The 19,448-nt window shown below is 38.2% G+C and overlaps 1 non-coding gene across 1 annotated transcript; it reads left to right on the top strand.

Annotated features, from left to right (window-relative positions):
* The first annotated feature begins 1,734 nt into the window (after window positions 1-1,734).
* On the top strand, window positions 1,735-1,945 carry LOC132496609 (small nucleolar RNA U3). The gene has a single exon (XR_009533502.1). It is a non-coding gene; the product is annotated as a small nucleolar RNA U3 (small nucleolar RNA).
* The last annotated feature ends 17,503 nt before the right edge of the window (window positions 1,946-19,448 follow it).

The raw sequence follows: 19,448 nt of genomic DNA, 5'->3' as shown, positions 1-19,448 counted from the left end.
TTTTTTTTTTTTTTTTTGCGGTACGCAGGCCTCTCGCTGTTGTGGCCTCTCCCGTTGCAGAGCACAGGCTCTGGATGCGCAGGCTCAGCGGCCATGGCTCACGGGCCCAGCCACTCTGTGGCATGTGGGATCTTCCTGGACCAGGGCATGAACCCATGTTCCCTGCATCGGCAGGCGGACTCTCAACCACTGCGCCACCTGGGAAGCCCTAAGCCACCTTATTTTTTCAAGCAGTTGAAAATAGGCATTTGTTAATGTTTAGCTTTGCTTTTAGTATCTTTTGTTTCTGTCTTTAAAATTAAAGATTCAATACCATGGAAAGATCTATAGGCTGCTCAAAAGTGACATATACTCATCAGTACTCTTTTGTAGGGAAGTCTTTAAAAGATGAAAAACCAAAACAAAAACTTCCCAACCTGGGCTCCACGATTTGGGTTAGATTTTAAATTTTAAATTAATAATAAATGTAGCTCAAGAATACACAAAATAAAGTAGGTTGAACTTGATTTGCACACTTAACGAGTGCAAAAAGGCAAAAGCTAAATTTAAATTTTATTAAACAGAGGATTCTCAGAAACAGAGAAGGCATCTTTTGATGATACGTAAAAATGAGAGGAAAGCTTTCCTTTAAAAATAAGTTTCTACCTGAAGACTTTGAAAAGATTTACAGTATAGGGAGTTGTAGTGAAGAGAGAGATATTTTTTAATTTAATTTTTCAAAACTCCACATGGATATTGAAAATTAGAATTATCAAGCAAACATTTATCATTTTATATAATATCAGAACCTTCTGCAGCAAGCATCTGGGAAAATCTTTATTTTTGGAAGTATCAAATATTACATTGGTTGCTTTGGCAGTGGTTGTACTTGGAGATTACATGCTCAGTTTTCTCCCAGACTCATCAATCTCCTCCTCTTCTGGGGAGGGATAAGGGAAGAGGCAGAGAAAAGATAAAAGTGTTTCTACCATACTATTCTGGAAATTTCTTTCCCTTCAGGACACAAAAACGGTGGAAAGAAATGTGCTTCTCCAATACATGTTTATAGGGTGATGAGATATTTTGGTGTGCTGGGGACAGTCACAATTACACCCATTGTCCTAGGTCCTAGTGTACCTTTTATTTCTCAGTTTTGCTCCAATTTAGAAAATAAATTATATGTATACCCTACATATGTAGCAATTGCCCTATATAGACTCGAGAAGTATAACACAGATCTTTCTCAGTTTATGGTGGGTTAAGTCTCAATAAGCCCATTATAAGTTGAAAATATTGTTAAGTTGAAACCACATTAATCTACCTAACCTACTGTACATCACAGCTTAGTGCAGCCTCCCTTAAATGTACTCAGAACACGTACATTAGCCTACTGTTGGGCAAAATCATCTAACACAAAGACTGTTTTGTAATAAAATGTTGAAATGTCACATGTAATTTATTGAATACTGTAAGGAAAAGAAAAAAACAGAATGGCTGTATGGGCACAGAATAGTTGTAAGTGTACGAGTTGTTTATCCTTGTGATTGTGTGGCTGACTGGGAGCTGCAGCATTGCCGCTGCCCAGCATCACAAGAGAGTATCTTAGGGCAAATCACTAGCCCAGGAAAAGATCAAAATTCAAAACTTGAAGTATGGTTTCCACTGGATGAATATTGCTTTTGCATCATTGTAAAGTTGAAAAATCGTGGAACCACCATAAGTCAGGAACTGCCTGCACCGAAAATGGAAATTTCAAAGATTATGTTTTCAGGGATCATTTCTATAGTTCATTATGAGAGAAGTTTCTCTGAATGTGTAGAGCCCTTGAAACTCTGAGGAAGAAGCTTAGTGTTCTCTCATGAGTGTGAAGCTGGTTCTTGGTGTTGGTTCTGCAACTGCCATTGGCCACTGATGATCATTCTTCTCTTCCTTTGGGAGAGCAAGAGGAAGAGGACACTGCCTGAGTAAAACAAACAACAAAAAAAGAAGTTTCAAAGTATTTTCTAATTAACCTACAAACTGGAGGAATATGAAATTGCAAAAAAAATTAAAACAAACAATAAAATTGGTGACATCAGTCAATATGATAATTTTATTTATTAACTTTATTCTTTATTTATAAGAGTTTAACAGCTTAGAAATAAGGGTAGGGTTTTTTTTTTATTTGAAATTTTAACTATAGAATTATTAGTCATCTTCAATAAACCAATTTGTACTTTTTTACTCTTTCTCCTCATGAGAGGAAAGGCTTCATGTAATTTTTGGCTCGAGTTAATGAGCACACTGAAACATCTCACCTCTATTTAAGAGCATGTTAAGATCCATTTATATAGAATACACCAAAATTCCTTTTCTGGATTAATAACTACCAGTGCTACCCCTGAACCAACTCAATTCCACTTAAATTTAAGAAACAATAGTTTTGGACTCATAGATTGATGGAACAGAATAGAGCCCAGAAATAAACCCACACATTTATTGTCAAGTAATTTATGAGAAAGGAGCCAAGAATATACAACGAGGAAAGGACAATCTCTTCAATAAATGGTGTTGGGAAAACCGAACAGCCACATGCAAAAGAATGAAATTGGACCATTATCTTTTACACCATACACAAAAATTAACTCAAAATGGATTAAAGACTTGAATGTAAGACCTGAAACCATAGAACTCCTAGAAGAGAACATAAGTATCTTGACATCCATCTTGGTAATGATATTTTTGGATTTGATACTAAAAGTAAAGGCAACAAAAGTGAAAATAAACAAATGGGACTACCTCAGACTAACGCTTCTGCACAGCAGAGGAAACCATCAACAAAATTAAAGGCAACCTACTGAATGGGAGAAAATATTTGCAAATCATATATTGGATCAAGGGTTAATATCCAAAATATGTAAAGAACTCACACAACTCAATCATAAAAAAACAAACAATCTGATTTTAAATGGGCAGAAGATCTGAATAGACATTTTTCCAAAGAAGACATAGAGAAGGCCAACAGATACATGAAAAGATGCTCAATATCACAAATCATTAGGAAATGCAAATCAAAATCACAATGAAATATCACCTGACACCTGTTAGAATGACTATTATGAAAAAGACAAGAAATAACAAGTGTTCGTGAGGAGGGATGTGGAGAAAAGGTAACCCTTGTACACTAATGGTGGGAATGTAAATTGGTGTAGCCACTATGGAAAACTGTATGGAGGTTCCTCAACAATTAAAAGTAGTACTATCACATGATACAGCAATTCCACTTCTGGGTATTTATCTAAAGAAAACAAAAACACATAACTCGAAAAGATATATGCATTCCTATGTTCACAGAAGCATTATTTACAGTAGCCAAGATATGGAAACAACCTATATGTCCATTAATGGATAAATGGATAAAGAAAATGTGATACACACACACACATATGTATACATAATGAAATATTATTTAGCCATAAAAAGTGAAATCTTGTCATTTGCAAAAACATGGATGGATCTTGTGGGGATTATGCTATGTGAAAACAGAGAAAGACAAATGTAATAGGAGCTCACTTGTATGGGGAATCCAAAAAGAACAAAGCCCATAGATACAGGGAGCAGATAGCTGGTTGTCAGATTGGGGGGTGGGAGGGAGGAAGTGGGATAAATGGGTAAAGGTAGTCAGAAGGTACAAACTTCCAGTTATAAAATAAATAATCCATGGGGATGTAATGTACAGCATAGCGACCATAGTTAATAATACTGTATTGCATATTTGAAAGTTTCTAAGAGAGTAAATCTTAAAAGATCTCATCACAAGAAAAAAATCTTTGTAACTATGTATGATGATGGATAGTTAACTAGTTGGTTCAGTAAGATTTTTTCAAGTGCCTCAGTATGGAAACCAGAAGTGAATGAGAACTAACATAAATATATGCCTAAATTGATCACATCTTCATGAGCCAACAAGGGACAGGAAATGAGTGGTGGCTAAAGGAAGATTAGTGAAGCTTCTACTTCAAGAGGATGATATAGACATAGAAACCAATCTTGCATAATAAATTATCTTTCAAAATAACATTGAGATTTGAAATGGATGAGTAGAAAGAATTTTTTTTTTTTTTGCGGTATGCGGGCCTCTCACTGTTGTGGCCTCTCCCGTTGCGGAGCACAGGCTCTGGACATGCAGGCTCAGCGGCCATGGCTCACGGGCCCAGCTGCTCCACGGCATGTGGGATCTTCCCGGACCGGGGCACGAACCCGTGTCCCCTGCATCAGCAGGCGGACTCTCAACAACTGCGCCACCAAGGAAGCCCCATAGTTCATTTTTATGTGCCTGTGCTGCAACTTGGGACATGGCAGCCCACATGTTTGCTTCCTCCCAGAATCTCAAATGGTGAGTATAAGGGTGAAAGAGTACCTCTCCATTCTCTGTGTTCCTTGCACTTAAAGAATGCCCGGGTCTAGGCCAGAGCCAAAACCCGGAGAAGGAAAAATGCAGAGAGACATCCACTCTCTTCACTCTCTTACTGTCCTCTTCTTCCCATAATTACCCTTAGTTTGAAAGGAGTGTGTTTTACCCCAGACAGGGCCTGGCTGGCCGCCATAGGTAGAGGGGGAAACATCTCTCCATCACTGGTTAACTGCTAAGCTGAGTCCTCCAAGATTATAAGGCTGAAGTCTTACTGCACAATCCAAATGTATACGTCAGAAGAAGAATTTTAATTTATTCCATTTGCATTCATCATATAAACAAATTTTAGATTCATCGTGCACAGATGGAAGCTTTCTTAACACCAAGGTAAAAGTCATGAGTTCAGAAAAGCAAAAAAGAAAATTATATTATTTATGTTAAAAATTACGAATCCTCACATCAAACTTCTAAGATTGGTACGCTTATTAATTCTATTTTAGAAAACAGATAATCGATGCTCATAAAGGTTATGTAACACAAATTATAAGATGACATTATTGGGGTTTCAAACAATTCTATCTACCAAGCTCCTGCTAAAATGCCTTTTCTTGAAATTTTTGTGGTTAATCCTTGCAAAGAGAAGAAAATGAAAGTCGAGGATTCCAACACGATATGTAATACAGATGACTATAGACTGACTTAAAGTCTACACCCTAACAAGGGCCCCAAAAGTAAATAATCTGAAACAGAATCAAGTCATGTATTGGTTAGGAATGACATAAGAGAGCAGAACATCCTTGCAGAGAGAAAGCTGGCATTATTCTGGGCATGTGCTCAAGGGTTACGATCAACTCCAAAATCTGAGTAGCTTAACACAATAAGTTTACATTTTTGTCCACATTACACCTCTCATATGAGTTGGCAGACTTTCTGCTCCACATGGTCATTCAGAGACCCAGGCCAGTGGAGCTGCCGCCATGTTGTAGATGCACCAGCCTGAGCTTGCAGCTTCCTCTGGTGTTCTGTTAGGCAAAGAGGGAAACGAGGCACTTGCAAAGGAGTTTCAAATAATACACTTACATCCACTAGTATTTCACCAGTCAGAACTAGTCCTTTGAACCCATCTAATTGCAAGGTGGCCAGGAAATGGCAGGAGAGCAAATGGGTTTGATGTGCCCCTGCCACAGCCCCATGAACATAATTCATATATCCAGCCACCTGCCTCCTCATTACTTAAGTTCTTTCATTTCCAACGTTGCCTTTAAATTCAGGATAAATATTATTATCCTTGTTTTAGAGACTGCTTTACATATTGTGATCAAGGAAAAATATTGCAAGATCTTTACAAAGCTTTATTAAAGGCTAAATTACAGTCCTAAGATCATTGTAGGTAATATTTTGTGCGTGTGTTTTTTAATGAAGCAGTGTTTATGGCACGAGAACTCATCTACTCTTACACCTGTTAGGAATAAGGCACCACACAAGTAGACGGGTGGAGCCTGCTGAATGCATGGTTTCTATCACCACAGCTTGCCCATAACCTTGGCCTTACTTCTGGTTTAAATACACGAGAGTGACTTCAGAGTTAAACATCTGATTGTGTTGCAACTGGCTTTTCAACTAACTGGTTTCCGTTTACAGAATTCCTTATTACATTATGAGTCTCGAACAACAGAAGTGTGCGAGTCAATATTAACACAGGGAACTTGAACCTACTATAAAAAGTTACTTCAGAAGTTGAGGTCTTTAGGAAATGTAAGGAAGTAGCACCACCTGGTGGGTAAGAATGACAGGAGAAATTGGAGATTTGCTTATTAAGAAATGAGTAGTTGTGGGCGCTTTAAAAAATTATTACAATTGCTGTAGATATAATCAGTTTTCAAACAAAAGCCTTCTGAGAGCTTTGAATTGAGACCTGAGGAATGAAATTCTCTCCTTAGAAAACAGGGACAAATAGAGGGTGTATGACTTTTCACCTTACCATTTCTGACTGATGGCTGTTCACTGCGATCTGGGGAAACCCAGGTCAGTGAAAATGGCCTGTGGTAGTGATGAGAGGGTGGTTTACAACCAACCCAAGACTATAATCATCAAAGAGCCGAGAGTCTTGGTAATGTTAGAAAGTTTACACGTGCTAGGCCAAGGCACTGAGCATAGGCCTCCAACTCACTTAGTACTTATTAGTAAAGTGTGAGCAGGGGGCCCTTCCTCATATCTGTTTATTGGTCAGTATCAGAATTTAATGGTGAGATTTTTTTTGAAAAAGGCAAGAACAACCAAAGTTTTCAGCTTTTTAGCTTTCAAGTATCTGTGCCCCATTTATCTAGCTGACATTTTCATACAGCTTGGACATTCCTTTGTTAACCTGAAACAAATATTTCTGCCAGATAGTTCTCCGGCCAAGATAGGTTTGTTTGGGATCAGTAAAGAACTGCAGTTCAGGGTCTGCAACCACGTCAAGCCATGTGCAAGTCCCTGCACGGCAAGGGAAGGAGCAAGCTTTTATAGAGGGGGAAAGGAAGTTAGGAGGACTCTAGTAAACAATGAGTCCATGGCTTTTCATTGCCTGAGTCCTTGCCAGGAAAGAAGAGGGGTCTTTTTCTGTCCAATGGGCTCTGGTATTTCTATAGGGTATGAGAGCTCCTCTTTCTGGTCTCCCAACTCTATTTAATTGAGATTTCTGTTTATTAATTTTTCATAGCTTCCTCGAGAAATTAAATTTGGGGTTCTATTGAGCCATTTTTGAAAGCTGAACTTAAACAGAGCAACCATGTAATGAACCTGTTCTGGAATACCTGACTGGAACACTTTAATCCCAGCTTTTTCTGATATGTTCGGCAGCAACAGGACAATGGTAGACCTGATCTACAGTAAGAGAAGGCACAAGAATAGTCACAGCGAACAGATGTTGAAACCTCATACATGTTACCCATCAGTTTATCATTGAAACTCATTAAGCCAGGCTCCCTTAAGGGACTGTTTTCACCTGACTTTCCCCCCTGTGCATATCAAAGCCAAATGTATTTTATAGTCTTCAAGTATATAGAGCAAGAAGTTGTAGTCAGCAGGCTTCGGGGGTCAAGAAAGATGCCTTAGGGCTTCCCTGGTGGCGCAGTGGTTGAGAGTCTGCCTGCCGATGCAGGGGACACGGGTTCATGCCCCAGTCCGGGAAGATCCCACATGACGCGGAGCGGCTGGGCCCGTGAGCCATGGCCACTGAGCCTGCGCGTCCGGAGCCTGTGCTCCGCAACGGGAGAGGCCACAACAGTGAGAGGCCCGTGTACCGCAAAAAAAAAAAAAAAAAAAAAAAAGAAGGATGCCTTAGCCCAGGAGCTGAAAGTCCAGATTTTGAACCAGATTTTTTTCTCTTTTGAGATCTTGTTACCCATTAGTTTAACCCTCCCCTCCCCACCCCCATTTCCCATCCCTCTCACCCTAATCAACCACTAATCTACCTTCTCTCTACAGATTTGCCTATTTTGGACCTTTCCTGTGAATGCAATTGGCTTCTTTGTTATTGGCTTCTTTCACTTAGGCATAATGTTTTCAAGCTTCCTCCATGTTGTAGTATATATCAGCACTTCATTCCTTTTTGTAGCTGAATAATATTCCATTGTATGTATGTACCACATTTTGTTTATTCATTCGTCCTCCAAATGGCATTTGGATTTTTCCACCTTTTGGCTATTATGAATAATACTGCTTTGAACATTAGTGTACACATTTTTACATGAACATATGCTTTAATTTCTCTTGGAATGAAATGACTAGATCCTAGAAATGGAATTGTTAGGTTATATGATAACCATGTTTAATAGAGTACCTGATTTTTAATCCTGGCTCTGGTGTTTCTAGCTCTGTGTTTTTAGGAAAGTTATGCCTCAGTTACTTTATCTATAAAATGGAGCCAACAGTACTTCATATGCTTGTTTTAAAGATAAAGGAAGTTACTATATAAAAGGCTCATAGGGACCTCCCTGGTGGTCCAGTGGCTGAGACTCTGCGCTCCCAATGCAGGGGGCCCAGGTTCGATCCCTGGTCAGGGAATTAGATCTCACATGTCACAACTAAAATTTAAAAAAAGATCCCCACATGCCACAACAAAGATCCCACATGCTGCAACTAAGACCCAGTGCAGCCAAAATAAATAAATAAATGTTTTTTCCCCCCAAAGGCTCATAATATATCTATAAATATCACATAAGTGTTTTATATATATATATATATCAATTTCCATATCCTCTTCCCTGTCCCTTTCATGACAAAAGGAATAGTTTCAGGTTTGGTCAGATCTGGACAATTCTTCCTGTATTGTCCTAACTCTATTAACCATTTTCTGTTTTCCCAGAATGCCTAACCCCACATTGTTCTGTGTTTAAATTGTGGCTTCTTTTCTTTAGTGCCTTATAGAGGTTAATAAATAGTGCTTATTCTTTACATTGGAAAAAGATCAAAGTTCACTTAAATATAAGCTTTATAGAGGTTTCGTTTCCCTGCAGTATAGCTTGCAAACAGTTGCCTTCCTGCTTTACTTGTAAGCTGTGGGGAAGATATTTAATTATTTGTTTGGCCCAATACTCTTAACGCTAGTGTCTTACCCTATATGTCTCTGTCCCACAGGACTCAAGGAGTCAGTTTTATTCTGCTCCATTTTTGGTAAGAATTCCTTGTTTGTTGGGGTCCAAGGTGAAATGGCTCCCACCATGGTGCAGTACCATGACTCTCCCGGGTAACTATTATACATTCCACTAATCGTATTTCTGATTAAGCCAGTCATGCTTACAACCATGGAGACTATGTTGATAGTAAGCTCTCAAATCCTGTGATGCTCTATTTAACAATATGACTCAAAGGACATTGGGTCTCAGATTTTATCACTGTAAAAACAGTCCGCTTGGCATAAAGGTAAAATATGCTTAAAGTCAACTATCTAGCAAATACATCAAATTTTTCTTAAGCAAAGAAGACAGAAGGGGAGTTTTATTTACTGAGAGCTTACTATGCGGCAGATGCTAACTGCTTTTATTAATATTTTGGACCAGCTCAAGGCTGAAGCATGACATGAAGTTCTCTATTTGTGCCTAATAGCACAACTTCTTGTTACAAAATGTCCCAGGGGCTTGGTGACCATCACTGAATGCTCCTAAGGACTGACACAGATGCCCAGACACACATCTTATTTTGCATGGGCCCAGGATATCTGTAGGTGAGAACTTACCTGGTCCACATATTGTGTTCAGGCAACCACAAACAAGTCTAGGGGACTGGGATTCCTTGAAGGAGGCTGGCCTGGAGAAAGGGACCTTAGAAACTACGAGAAGATACGGAAGAGCAGGTCTAAGCTGGTAGCTTGCCTGAATGTCAAAGGGAGCCATGGATGTGGCAGCAGGAGGCTGCACATGACCTTCCCTGACATTGTTCCTCACCAAGCATGAGTGTGCCATGGCTGGGACCTACCTGAAGATCTGGTTCTAGGGGCCTAACTTGAAATATCTCTGATCATGAGACTTGAAAGGAGTTTTTCTACTGTCCAGAGATGGAGAGAGGCATGAGGGCAGCAGCCTGGGGCTAAGAGCAGAGGATGTGAGAACAAAGTGACTGCAGGCAAACCTCACCCACAGGGCCTCCCAGGCAGAATTAAATGAATGGGAAGGGCTGCCACCAAAAAACTGATTTTTCTACTAGTCGGAGCAGCTGTGGACTCAAAGCCTTGAGATTCGGGATATTATTATAAATGTGAAATATGTCCTGTCAGGTGAAGCCTAAGGCTATATGGGTTATGTGCATTTAATCTACACAATGGATTTTACAGAAGAAAAACTGAGGCTGGGTGAGGTAAGTCACCTAAGTGCACAGAGATAATAAGTAGTAGAGACAAGAATCAACACCCGAGCTGTGTGACTCCAAAAGCCAGGATCTTTCCCCTATACAATTTGCTTCTGGAGATACAGAAGATTCAATGGAGCATAAACAGCATGCACTTATAGTCTTCCAAATAAGTGGTAAAAAGCAACACATGTTGAACAACAATTCTATGCTAAGTGATTTGCCTATGCATCAGTGTGATTTTCTGAGAAATTAATTAATATTTTGATTTTTTTTCTATTGTCTTTTCACCAAAGAATAATGTCAGTGGCCTAGGTCTTTGAAATCTAGATTCCCTTTATCCTCAGAGTGAGAGTAATAGGACTCATTTCAAAGCCCTCAGCCAATATAGGGATTAAATTGAACTATCCCAAAGGGGATGAAAATGGAGGATTCAGGAAAGTGGCCCAACCCTGGAGGTTGTTCCCCGATTGAATCATGGGGAGGACTGTAGATTTCTTCAAGTGCCTGGACTCAGCACTCTGGAGATAACAAGTCCTTTTATGAGAATGGATGTTTGAATGCCTGTGAGAATTGGCCTTAAGTGCTGCAGCTTGAGCACCTCAAGTAAGTCGTCTGTGGCTAAGGAGTCAGCAGAGAGGAACATCTCGAGTATATACTGGTCAGCCCATCCAAGGAGGCCATCTCCAGTATATGGCATAGAAGTAGTGCTCAACTACTGTTGAGCATTTAGAAGACTGAGTTACCATCCGTGTCTGTGAAGGTTGTGTCCCATTATATAGCAATTAGATGGAGCCAAGGGGAAAAAGAGTCATCCCTATTGACCAAGAGCCAGGCCCTTCCCCATTTTCCTAGGAATATGTAAGCCCCAGGGATTGTGTAAGCTCCAATGAGGATAACCTCAGTTAATCACTTACTTTGGACTTCATAAGTTGACCTTGATAAGTTGTTGACTTGGAGATGGCTTTATTTAGAAAATAAAGAACCGTGACATCTCTTGTACCTTGAGTGTTATGGAGATATTCATACTTATTATACACTTTCTATTCACATAAAACATTCTTGAGGTTCTACTATCATCTTCTATTTTACAGATAAAGAAATTAGACCTCTGAGAAGTTGAGCAACTTGCCCATGTTCACACAACTCGTAAGCCTTTCTTAATACAGAGAATTTAGACCTTTCACACTTGCCAGCCATATAAAAGGCACTGAAACACAGCATCATCCACATGCCTTGAAAACTAATTCAAGGGGTCTGTCACCAGAAGCTATATAAACAAATCGTTACCTAGTGTAAATAGGATTTGTAGCAGAATTCAATCTTATAAAACACTTATTGATAGTCAATTACATATAGGACATAGCAGGGTTTTCTATGATAAGGCACGTCTTAGAATTTAGTTGGCGAGTAGAACATATATCGGTAAAGGTACATTTAACTGTCAAGAGACTGTTACAGATAATCAATGCTTTAGGAATATGTACTGGATCACTAGTAGATGGTGCAATGGAAAAGATCATTAGATAACGCGTCAGAAGATGTCAGTTCCAATTCTGACACCAACTATGCCACTTCTAGCTCCTTAACCTTCAAGATTCTGAATTTCCCTTTGCCTCAGATTTGTCATTTAGAAACTGTTGCTAGCAAGATGCTCCCCTCTTTCCTCACAGGGTTTTTAACATTTGCAAAAATGTTACAAAACTGTGATGAACTACACAAACAGAGATGCTGTTTCCCTCTTTTCATCAGCGCCATGTTTTCATGATTCATGGTAACTATGATGATTATTTTCATGTGTCAACTTGACGAGGCTATAGAGTACCCAGGTGTTTCATAAAATATCAGTCGAGATGCTGCTGTGAAAATATTTTTTACATTGTCATTTAAATCAGTAGACTTTGAGTAAAGCAGATTACCCTTCATAATATGGATGGGCTTCATCCAATAAGTTGAAGACCTTAAGAGAAAAAACTAAAGTTCTCTGAAAAAAAAGGAATTCTGCCTCCAGGCTGACTTCAGACTCAAGGCTACACCACCAACTCCTGCCAAAATATCCAGCCTACCGGCCAGCCCTGCAAATATCAGACTTGCCAGCCCCTACACACGTATGAGCCAATTCTTTAAAATAAATCTCTCTCTCCCCAACCAATATGAAAGGTATATGTATATGTGTGTGTGTGTGTGTGTGTGTGTGTGTGTGTGTGAGTATACATACATAAACAGTCATCCCTTGGTATCTATGGAGGATTGGTTCCAGGAGCCCCCACAGACACCAGAATCCATGGATACTCAAGTCACATATATAAAATGATGTAGTACAATGAATAGAGTTGGCCCTCCTTACCTGCAGATAGGGAGAGCTGACCGTATGTGTATATACACATACATGTATAGGTACACATGCACATTCACACACACACACACACACATCCTGTTGGTCCTGCTTCTCTGGAGAACACTAATACAATAGCTGCTCTGAATGAAGAACTTACTTTGACAAGAAAAATGTGAAAAGCAATCAAAGAAAACTCTGAAAGTACTATTTTATTCTTAACATATTTTCTGTTGGTCCAGTTTTGAATATATATGAAATAGTAAATATATAGGATGTTACATGATAATATTTCATTATTCCAAAGAAATACATACACTTAATATACCCAAGTGGGAAATATGATAAAAAAAGAATGTTTGCTTTTCTTTGGGGGGGGGCTGATTTGCATGTTGTGGCATGAGTGTGTCTTTGCTCAAGGCACTCCTTGCATTTGGAATACTTTCCCTCCTAGTCATCCTTTGTCCAAATGGTATGTAGCCCATTTTCTAAGGCACAGTTCAATGACTCTTCTAAGGGGAAATGCCCAATTCCTGTAACTGAAAGGTGTCACTACCTCTTTTGATCTCTGTTCCTCTTTACAGTATTCATCACTTTATGTCCTGAATTACAGGTACTTGTATGTTTGTGTTGTTCCCACCTCTGGAAATAGCAATCTTCTTGAGGACAGTAGTTACTGATAAATCATAGTTTTCATCAGAGCCTCCTACAGCTCCTTGCCTAAGGTATCTTGATAAATACGTACTGAATAAATAAACCTTTGTGGGTCATTTTGGTCTCTCGAATTTAAGCTGTTTTCTCTAATTTGTGCTATAACAAATCCTATAAGTAGTTTCTATCAGAGTGTAATCATTCATACGTGGTAGTGGTCTGGTGGTGAACATTTATTAGGTCGTGAAGGAATGAAAAGCAGCAGCATGGGGCTTTAGCTGCGAGATTGAAAGTTGGCTTAAAATGACATTTTAAATGAGGGAATTTTATGAACAGAGGTAGTGAAATCACACAGGCTTTGAAGTGTACTCTGATGACTGCATAGTAACCAAGGTACTTCCTTGCTCTCCCATGAAGTGTTCTTGATATTTATCAGTGATATAAACCCACTGCTAAATATGTAACAAAAGCAAAGTACAAGCATCTGTGTACACAGCAAATATTTCACTTTCAAAGATATTGCTCTGCCCTCAATGAGCAGTGTGTACTTTCCATCTAAATTCGGAACACTTTACTAACTTCACATTATGTGAATAGACACAGTGTCACAAAGAGATAGAATGACTTCTCAGGGGTAAAAAGCAGAGCTGAAATCTATTTTAGATCCCTGAATTTTAAAATTCCAATGTACACATTTGGCAACCAATATTCCTTACATCTCTAGATGAAAATTCATTGAAATGTATGGTTGGAGAGCAGGGATTTTTTTTGAGTTCTAATCAACTAGTTTTACACTTTAATGCACCTAAAAGTTCTAAAATCAGCATTACTCTAAAAGATGAGAATAATAATCTATAGTACACTCAATTCATTGATCCAGTATTTATTGATTGATAACATATAATTATAAGCACATAAGCACTATATTGAGTGCTGAGGATCCATCCATGAAGAAAACATAGCTCCCACCCTCAAGAAGACCACTGACTATTGGGAGGGGGTGGACATATACACCAGACCAACTGGTAAATCTTGATTGTTGTTTAATGTTAGTTTTAGTTTTCCCTGCTGTCAATTCACTGTGGTAAAATAAATTATCTCCTTTTCTACCTTGCACCTGAAAAGGTGAGATCTCTTCTCCCTTTATATTGCAATTGCCCCACCCCGGCTCAGTAAACACAAACGGAACTCTTCAGAAAGAAAGTTAAACTGTTCTGGATTCAGGCCTACTCAGGAAGATTATACTGGATTATCACAGAAGGAGAGTGGATAGAGGTTATTATTTGGAATTGAAGAAGGGGTGTGACTGGGACCTGGAGGTGATTTCCTGAGGTGGGTAGGGACTTGGATCTTATTCCCACTCAGAATTTCATTAGGTGGAAGGACCCCTGATAGGGAATGTATGTAGGAAGCTGGTGGCTCAGTCTCTATTGCTGTGAGGCTTCCGGGGCTGAGATGACCATGGAGGAAGGGTACTCCACAAGCAAGAGAGTAGCTTACCTTAAAATAGGTCATGTGGGCTTGAGCAACGGGCATGACAACTAAAGCAACTAGAATGAACTCAAGTCGAGAATTCTTTCCTGGGGACTTCCCTGGTGGTCCAGTGGCTAAGACTCCACGCTCCCAATGCAGGGGGCCTGGGTTCGATCCCTGGTCAGGGAACTAGATTCTGCATGCCGCAACTAAGAGTTTGCATGCTGCAACAAAGATCCCGCGTGCTGCAACGAAGATCCCTCGTGCTGCAACTAAGACCCAGTGCAGCGAAATAGATAAATAAATATTAAAAAAAAAAAAGAATCCTTTCCTCCATGATGACATAGGATAAACTATATAATGTCCCCTGGGAATCATGAACCACCTCAAGGAGGAGCTCTCTAGTAATTGGTATTAAACATGTTGGCAAGAGAGTTCAGAGCAAGACTTATTTTGATTTTTCAAAATAAGTTAATATGATTTTTGTTTCACCCAAATCTCATGGAGAAATTCATATTCCTTACAGTCAGATACATGGATGGAGAAGTACTAAAACAGAGAATGTACTGTGTTGGAAATGTTCCTAGAAGAAAGGAACTACCCCACTTGCCAGATTTTAAAACTTGTTTGATAGCTTTAGTGTTTCTCTATTGGAAAATGTCTTAAACTTGATGCATATCTTTAACATTCTATTTGTTTTGCTTCGATTTTCAGAAAACGCTGCTATTTTAGAATCAAGAAAATATTATCAATATAATTCCCTGTAGGGAACTAAGGGGGACAGGAAGGTATTATAGAGCAATTGATTTTTTTTAACCGACTCAAAAGATGAGTAGTGAACAAAATAGAGTAAATACAAAATATCTGTAGATGGAAATATATGGAAAAAGCACCGTGAATGCAAGAAAATATGAACATCATTGGCAGACAAATGGCCTGGCACCTCTTTTAACCAATATACAAAAACTACTTGTTGAGGATTTACTTAGGGAGTGTGGAAAATTATATCAACAAAAAATTCTTCATAGAAACAAATTCCTTTACTGATTGACTTCTACTGGTCAAAGCATAGTCAATGTTCTGAAAAAAATGTGACCACTTAGTGGGATGCTTATCCATAGATTAAAAATCTAAATAAAAAGATCAATCATGTCCCCATTAAGCAGCATTGTGACCCGTATCCTGGACCTCGGCATCTTGACTGTTACTGCTAGTTTGCGAGAAAACTCAGTATAGCTAGCTAATTCTAGCAAGAAGAGTTTTGTTTTGTATTTTTATTTCTGCTCAAGGGCTTGCCTCTTTTGGCAGAAGTGGGACCAAAATTTACATTTTTCCAAGGATGGCAGGTCAAAGCCTGCATTATCTGGCAACATATTTTCAATGTAATTCAGGGCTGTGCAGCACTTTTATAAGTTGGCACCTGGCTGGGGCTGTCCATGTGGCCCACACCTTAATCTAGCTCTGAGTTCAAGGAACTTTAAGAAGCAAAAATGTATTTATGGCAGGGATGGCAAATGAGGCAGTATAGTAAATTACTGTTTTAATGAAATACTTTGGCAACACACCATCTCTCTTGATCCCTACATCATTCTGCTATAGGTATCATCACTTCCGTTTTAAAGATGATGAAACTGAAACTGAGGAAATTAACCTACCTTAGGATGAGACTAATCAAACAATAAATAAGTAGAAAATGGAGTGTAGGTCCTCCGAATCTCAATTCATGCACTGCCCACTAGCCCCCTTAACAGGCACTGTGATTCTCTAATCCAAGTGAGAGATTCTTTTGTTTGCTCAAAGAAATCAATATACTTAATTTTTCAATAATGGTTTATGCCACAAGTATTAAAGCAAATGAGAGAATGAAAGTAAATCATCCAACTGGTTTAGATTAGAAAAACACCACATCTCCCTTTTTGACACTCAATGTAAAGGGGTCCCTACACAATTATCAGGCTCCCAGTTGATAATGGTGGAAGCAACAGCTCATTATCTGCCTTCTTCTAAAATGTGAACCATAACAAAAAGGACAACCACATAATTGGACCCTGTGACTGCCAGGGCCCCTCCCACATCCTGGAAGGTTCCTGGTTTTCAGTGGAGTTGGGAGCTGTTGTGAAAACTGGCAAATTCAAATCCAAGCAGTTGTGGTTTGTAAAGCTCTTTATAGAGTTAAGGTAAGCAAATTTATTTGTAGCAAAATATACGCAATGAAAGTCCTTTGGAATAAACATTCCTAAATAAGTTGCTGAAATACTGTGGATTTTTAACCACAAAGTATTCCCTAGTAATCAGTTTTGAATGCTGACAGGCTTGTTTTCTTCCTCGTTTCTTATTTCTGAACCTTTTAATTCCTTTCCTTAGCAACAGTAAGAATATTCCAATGTAATTCTTTCCAAGGACTCTCCTTCAGCAGCTGTGAAACCTCTACACTTGTTTTTATTTGGCTAGTCATTAAGTGAGGTCAGTGTGGAGCTTATGTCACACTTTCTAGTGGAATTAAGCAGCTTCTCAACTGGTGAAAAATGAAGATTCTTGATTACAAACATCCCAATAGTTTCTAAAACCTACCATGATATTGCTATTATGGAGTATACGAAAAGTCTGTGCTAAATTTCCAACAGGTTGAACTCATTCATCTGACAACTTATTTTTTTATTGTGTAAATACACAATATGTTTAGTTTTTCCTTGCCGTCTTATTTTAGTAAATAGACTGAAATGAAAGGATTTGAAAAAAAATCAAAACTAGAGATACTTTAATATACCAGGATAATATTATTAGACAGATGGGAAACTAAAGGAAATCACATTCAAACCACAGAATTAAGCCCCCTTTTACAAGTATACTCTGCTGCTATTACATGCGTGCACACACACCAGCAGCAGAGCAGCAGCAGCAGCCAGGTACCTTCTGCAGGAAGCTCTTGCTAAAATAATAAGATTAGCTTATGAACACAGTTTATGACTATTATTTGATTGAAAGGGAGTGACTAAATGCTATTATGCACGATGGTGATTCAGCATATAGTATTTTTTTGGTAGAGTTTTAACACGCCTACGGAAGTTCCTCTTCAAGAGTTGCCTGAATATATATGTGTACTCATCCAGGTCATAAAGTCATAGTAGTTAGAAGCATAGGTACTTCTCAAGATTTCTTCAAGATCCTTAAATGGTGTTTAAAGAACCTTTATATTTGGTTCACAATTATCTTTCCAAACTTACATTTGTCCTCTGTCACACCTAACCTACCCACAGCAGCATGAAACAAACTTTTCTGGCATTGCTTCTTTGTACAAACAATTCTCTTCGCCTGGAAATACTGCTACTCCTTCTGTGTCTGTGAGCATTTTAACGTTCTCTACTCACATAGCACCTCCTCAGTGAAGTACTTTTCAATGACCTTGGTGGGGTGGTGTTGAGCAGTTACCCTCTCTGTGTTTTACTAACACTTTGTTTATTTATACCTGTGTTACAGTACTTAACAGGATAATGTGTGCTCTACTACTAAACTCCACTAACATTTACAGAATTTTGGAAATGTGACAAGAACTAGAAATACAATTAGAAAAAACAACCAATCAACCAAAACTTGGGGAAAAGTCACTGATAGAGGAGGCAAATCAATCCATATAATTATGTGCAACTTGAGGATAATGATCATGCCTGATTCATGCCTGATGTATAACACAAAGACAATTGCCAAAATTTAAATATGTATCGATTAATAGATAATTGCATTAAATTAGTGTTAAATTTCATAAGTTTGATCATTGTACTATGATTTTATAAGAGTATCCTTGTTCTCAGTAAATACTAACTTAAGTATTCTGGGGTAAAAAAGTATGTCTGTCTCTCTCAAATGGCTCATGAAAAAATTAATAATATGAATAGACAGATAAAGGATAAAATACAGAGTAATAAAGCAAATGTGGCAAAATGTAAATAATTGATGAATCTGATTGAAGGGTACACAGGAGTTTCTTGTGCTCTTATGTCTTCTGTAGGAAAATTATTTCAAAATAAGTAGTTAAAAATAAAAATACTAATTTGGAATTTTAGAAATTCAGCTAAAATTTCTCTCGATTAGACTAAGTTATCAAAAGGCTTACAGAAATAAACACATTAATGAAGAAAATTGCCCTAATGCCTTTCTTAACTTTCATTTTAAAAAATATAAAGAAAATGGATAAATGAGCTCATGATGGAATTAAAGTAATTGCTATTTATTAACACATTTTCTGAACTGAATACTTTATATAACAATACCAAGTTCTGTTTATAACCAAAATACACTTATCTAGGACACAATCTAAAAGTACGTCACAGTTTTATAGAAATAAAAAAATAGTCTTTTTAAATCAATTCAAATGAACACGCATGCAGTAAAACCTATCACATACTATCAGTGATATAAGTACCTGGAAAAATGAAAAATAAAAACAGAGAACTTATCCTTAAGGAGTTTATAATTTTATCAACCTAAAAATTTTTGTATGCATAACTTAAAAAGTAAAATAAATGGCATATGATTGATTGGCCTAATGTTAATTATCGGTTAGCCTTGTCCAATGGAAATACAATGCAAGCCACTTATGTAGTTTTTAATTTTCTAGAGCCACATTTAAAAAAGTAAAAAGAAACAGATGAAGTTAATTTTGGTAATATGTTTTATTTAACCCAATATATCCAAAATATTACTTCCGGGCTTCCCTGGTGGCGCGGTGGTTGAGAATCTGCCTGCTAATGCAGGGGACATGGGTTCGAGTCCTAGTCTGGGTGGATCCCACAT

Source organism: Mesoplodon densirostris, chromosome 9, assembly GCF_025265405.1.
Source record: "Mesoplodon densirostris isolate mMesDen1 chromosome 9, mMesDen1 primary haplotype, whole genome shotgun sequence".
Lineage (NCBI taxonomy): Eukaryota > Metazoa > Chordata > Mammalia > Artiodactyla > Ziphiidae > Mesoplodon > Mesoplodon densirostris.
Note: the sequence above shows the minus strand (reverse complement) of the source record. Positions and strands in the feature narration are given on the sequence as shown.